The sequence below is a fragment of the Portunus trituberculatus genome, chromosome 48, assembly GCF_017591435.1.
Source record: "Portunus trituberculatus isolate SZX2019 chromosome 48, ASM1759143v1, whole genome shotgun sequence".
In the NCBI taxonomy this organism is placed as follows: Eukaryota; Metazoa; Arthropoda; class Malacostraca; order Decapoda; family Portunidae; genus Portunus; species Portunus trituberculatus.
The window spans coordinates 22,268,048-22,273,047 of NC_059302.1; the positions used below are offsets into that span (position 1 = coordinate 22,268,048).

Below are 5,000 nucleotides of genomic sequence, written 5' to 3' on the forward strand. Positions count from 1 at the left end.
ACACTTCTTTTGAATTGATATGGGGTACTACAAATAAGTCACAGCTAAAAAGAGACCAGAAATTGTATAACTTCTCTGCTAAAGTGGCTGTGGGAGGAAGATCATGCTTCCCCTATCCTAGAGGAACTAAAATGGCTAAACATAACCAAAACAATTCAATATGAACATTGTATATTCATGCACAACATAGTATCACATAGATATCCTAACTGGTTATTCAAATTAATCAGAGAAACAAGAGGGAACAAAATAATTTCTACACACCAAGAGCTAACACTGACTACGGCCAGAAATCAATGTTTATTAAAGGGCCACGAAGATATAACATATGTCCACACATTTAGAAGAAGCCTCAGGGATCACATGGTGCACCATCATCTTCCTCTTCCATTCTAATATCTGTTTATCTTCTTGCTTATACTTATTTTTTATTTTATAGTTTTACTTATTAGTTTTTATGTCCTTCCCGTAAATTTATTGCTTTATAATTTTGATTTACTGTTTTTAATCTCTTTCTTTGATCTCTTTCTTTGTGTAAACTTTACCACTCACGTGAACTTGACTCATTATTCTTTTGTCTGTCGCTGAATTTAGTCTCTCTGTAATAATGGAATATGGCAATAAATTCTCTCTCTCTCTCTCTCTCTCTCTCTCTCTCTCTCTCTCTCTCTCTCTCTCTCTCTCTCTCTCTCTCTCTCTCTCTCTCTCTCTCTCTCTCTCTCTCTCTCTCTCTCTCTCTCTCTCTCTCTCTCTCTCTCTCTCTCTCTCTCTCTCTCTCTCTCTCTCTCTGCATCTGCTAAGTTAGGTCCTATAGCCTGACTTTGACTGGGGGAGAGGGGGGGCTGCCCAGTCAGACAGTCAGGTAGATGGCCCTCAACAGTTGGCAGTGACAGTCAGGTGGGTGGTCCATTGCTCTCTCTCTCTCTCTCTCTCACACACAGTCAGGGAGGGTAGGGATGAGCTGCACACACCCATCCCATGCTCTCTCTTTCTCTCTTTCTCTCACAGTCAGAGAGGGTAGGGATGTGCTGCACACACACATCCCATGCTCTCTCTCTCTCTCTCTCTCTCTCTCTCTCTCTCTCTCTCTCTCTCTCTCTCTCTCTCTCTCTCTCTCTCTCTCTCTCTCTCTCTCTCTCTCTCTCTCTCTCTCTCTCTCTCTCTCTCTCTCTCTCTTTCTCTCTTACAGTCAGATAGGGTAGGGATGTGCTGCACACACACATCCCATGCTTTCTCTTTCTCTTTCTCTCTCTTTCTCTCACAGTCAGTTACACAAAAAAAAAAGGATATAATGCGCACTACCTTGCGACGCGCATTAATTCATGCAGTAGTAATTAACGGGCGCAACAATACACAGTCGGGTGTCTCGCGGCACGTTTGAGACGACCGTGGACAAGATGGATGTGAACTACAACTTGCAGTAGTTATTTACCAATATTTTGACCGAAGAAGACGCTGTTAAATTTCTGCAGAACTTTAACATCATAGAAAAAGAGAAAAGGTGTAAAAAGAAACATCAAATGATAATTAAAAAGCCAAACGAAAGTGTATCGTGGATGTGTTACAAGAGAGCTTGCCGTGATAAAGTTTCAGTGAGAAAAAACACTTGGCTTGATGGCAGTACCATTCCATTGAAGAAAATCATCGTCTTCATTTATTCCTGGGAAAATAGTATTCCAGTATTGAATACTGTAAGGACGAATTGAGGATATGTCGCGCTACTACTGTTGATTTCAACAATTACCTAAGAGAGGTGAGTGAACCTAACCTAACCTAACCTAACCTAACCTAACCTTACCTTACCTTACCTTACCTTACCGAACCTAACCTAACCTAACCCAACCCTAACCTAACCTAACCTTTTCAGATAAGTGCCTCATCTCTACTCGCTGCCACTACGCCTATCGGGATACCGGGAATGAGAGTTGAAATTGACGAGACTTGCTTCAGCAAACGAGAGTATGAAAAAGGAAGAATGCTGCCACAACAATGGGTATTCAGTGGTGTTTGTAGGGAAACACCACCGAATACCCACTGTCTTTCATTTCTCGAGAAAATGAATGTCATATTCGTATTCAGCACCAAAAACTGTACAAATGATGAAAATTCGGTTAGAAATTAGTGGCGACCTCCAAACATAAAAGCATGCAAAAGCCTCTTATTGATTACCTGAAAAGGAAACATTTGGAAGAATACAACCCGGCAATTGATGAAGCAGAAGAAAAGCAAGTAAAGAAAAGAAAGCTTGAAGAGTCTGGGGTTAGCGATTGCTAACAATGAAAGCCGCAGATGAAAAAAGGATTGACCTGAGAGCTGAGTTTAGTCAGCGCATGGTTTGTGTGAAAACAAGATCTATGTACACGACGAGGGCGCCACTTCATAGGTGTTAATTTCCAAGCCGTCGTCAATGGAAACTTGAAACTTATTACTGCTACCGTGAAGGAGATGACAGAACGAGCAACTGGTAGAGAAATCCGTGCAATGTTACTTTCTTCATTGCAGAAACTAGGGATAGAGGAACAGCAAATATATACCTTAACGACCGACAATGGCTCAAATGTAATAAAGGCAGCAAAGATCATGCGAGAAAATACAAGACAAACACCTGAGGATACTGAAGAGAGCTATGGAAGTGATGAGTATGATGATGAAGTGGATAACTTGAGTGAGGAAGAGATAAGTAGGGTGAGTGAATTAAATGAGACTCTAAGTGGAATAAAAACTGCAGCAGAAGGTGTGATTTCTGTAAGGTGTGCAGTTCACACACTTCAACTGTGTGTGCATGATGTCATCAGCTCTAATACTCGAATAAAGAAGGTTCTAGGGCAGTGCGTAAAGTCGTAAACAAGACACACACACAGAACATGCGACTTATCTTCAAACAGAACAGAAAAGCTTTGCCAAAATTGGACTGTGATACTCGTTGGGGATCCACATACGATATGCTAGAGAGTGTGGTTGCCGGCAAACCATTTTTGGATCAAATAGCTTTGGCTAATGAGTCGCTCCTTCTGCTAGAAAACGAATGGGAAATTATCATGGATGTGCTACACAGTCTTAAGCCTATCTATGAAACAACAAAGACTCTGCAACTCAGAAATCTCGTTGCTGGGCAATTCTTGGGGGAATGGATGAAGTGCAAGGTTCTTCTCTCCAAGGAAGCAACAGTCACTTCACTTGCAGTACTTCAAGCTATGGAAAAGAGAGAGGAGGCACTCCTTAATAATGGAGCACTTCTTTCTGCTATATACTTAGATCCCAGATTTCAGTGTCTTCTTAGGCAACCACAGAAGATAGTAGCTCAACAACATCTATATGAATTGTGGAAGAGAATGTTAATGTTGGAATCTGAGAAAGAAACCAACAAGAGCAAGGAAATGGAAGAGACTGATAATAAAGAACACTGTCTGCATGGAGACGAAAGTACAACAATTGATGTGATTGATCAGCTTCTGATTGCAAGTGACAAGAACAATGAAGAGTGTGGTGAGCGAGATAAGACTGATATGGATGGCATTAGGCAAGCAGTAAACAACTTTGAAAACCGTAAGAGGGTGGACAGAAATGAAGATATTTTCAGTGGTGGCAATGCCATCCACATCAGGATCTAAAGAGACTTGCAGAAGTTGCATTGGCTCTTCCTGTCTCCCAAGTCAGTGTAGAGCGTACCTTTTCAGGTTTAAGGTATATCCTAGATGAACTGAGGCTAGGGCTGAAAGAAGATATAATTGAATCTATAATGTGTTTACGGTGCAACACTTAAGAAGTTGCTACACTGATGGCATATTCGGTGACCATGCAATGCCAGGCAGCAAGCAACAGCCAACAATCAACTTTTTTTTTTTTCATTTTCGTGTTTCTCATCATCAGTTTGGAATAAACACTCTCTCTTGCATGTGAAATGTTTCAGTGGGCCCTTAATAAATAATCAAAGGATAAGTAAGCTTCAAATTATTTTTAATTTAAAACCACAAACAAATGAGGTTTAAGTTTTCTACATCATGTGAAATTTAATGTTTTTGTTTATATGATATATATTCCTCTTCCTATAAAATGAAATAGTTCGCCCAAGATAATCTTTAGTTTATTATAAGACATATTATGTAAGTTCATACTACCGCACCTATTAGAACTGGAACTTTTCACTAACAGTAAACAATTCCAGTTCTAATACCTATTATATTTACAGTGATAAATATACATACTATATTTAAAAGGTATGTTCACTAACAAGAAAACTAAAACAGTTGTATGAACTTAATCTTCAGTCTCAATAAGGAAGTGTTTCCACAAGTACTTCATAAAATTGGTTAATTTTAGAGATGTAGCTTATGGCATTGGTACGATATTGGGTACGAAATTACGGTACGAGATTTATTTTTTCGTATTAGTACTATACGGTTTTTTGGTTACGGTACGAAATTACGGTACGGTATTTTTGAGCATGCGGAATCACAATATTTATTACGTACCGTACCGTGCTGCCACCCTTGCTTCTAAGGTAAAGAAGACAACATATATTTGAATACATCACAAGTTCAATAAGAAGTATTGTTGCTGATTCCAATGTGAATGTTTATTCTCACAGCGGTAATTACATCAAACTGTGGACTGTTAAGTGAGTCATGGAGTACAAATAGTAATATTAGTCGTACTAGTAAAAGTAGCAGTAGTAGTAGGTGAGATTAGAGAACTCGACAAAGGCGGCCATTCCTTGGGTGTGAGGCCGCCTCCGGGAACCCTCCCTTCTCCTTGGTAACGTAACTATATCTATCTCTCCCTCTCTCCCTATCTCTATATTTCTATTTACATATTACTCTTGTAATCTCTCCATATAATTCAGTAATAATGCGGTCGTTAGCCAACCAGACTACAACAGCTATGGGATTCATCTTATATACTTATAGAAATATATTATTTAAGAGGGTTGCTACTACTACTACTACTACTACTACTACTACTACTACTACTACTACTACTACTACTACTACTACTACTAC

At 39.4% G+C, this 5,000-nt stretch overlaps 1 protein-coding gene across 4 annotated transcripts in view; it reads left to right on the forward strand.

The window, feature by feature from the left end:
• The window catches only part of LOC123498903 (neurensin-1-like), a 379,401-nt gene that overhangs the window by 207,356 nt on the left and 167,045 nt on the right, over positions 1–5,000 (forward strand). The gene's annotated exons all lie outside the window — the stretch shown is intronic.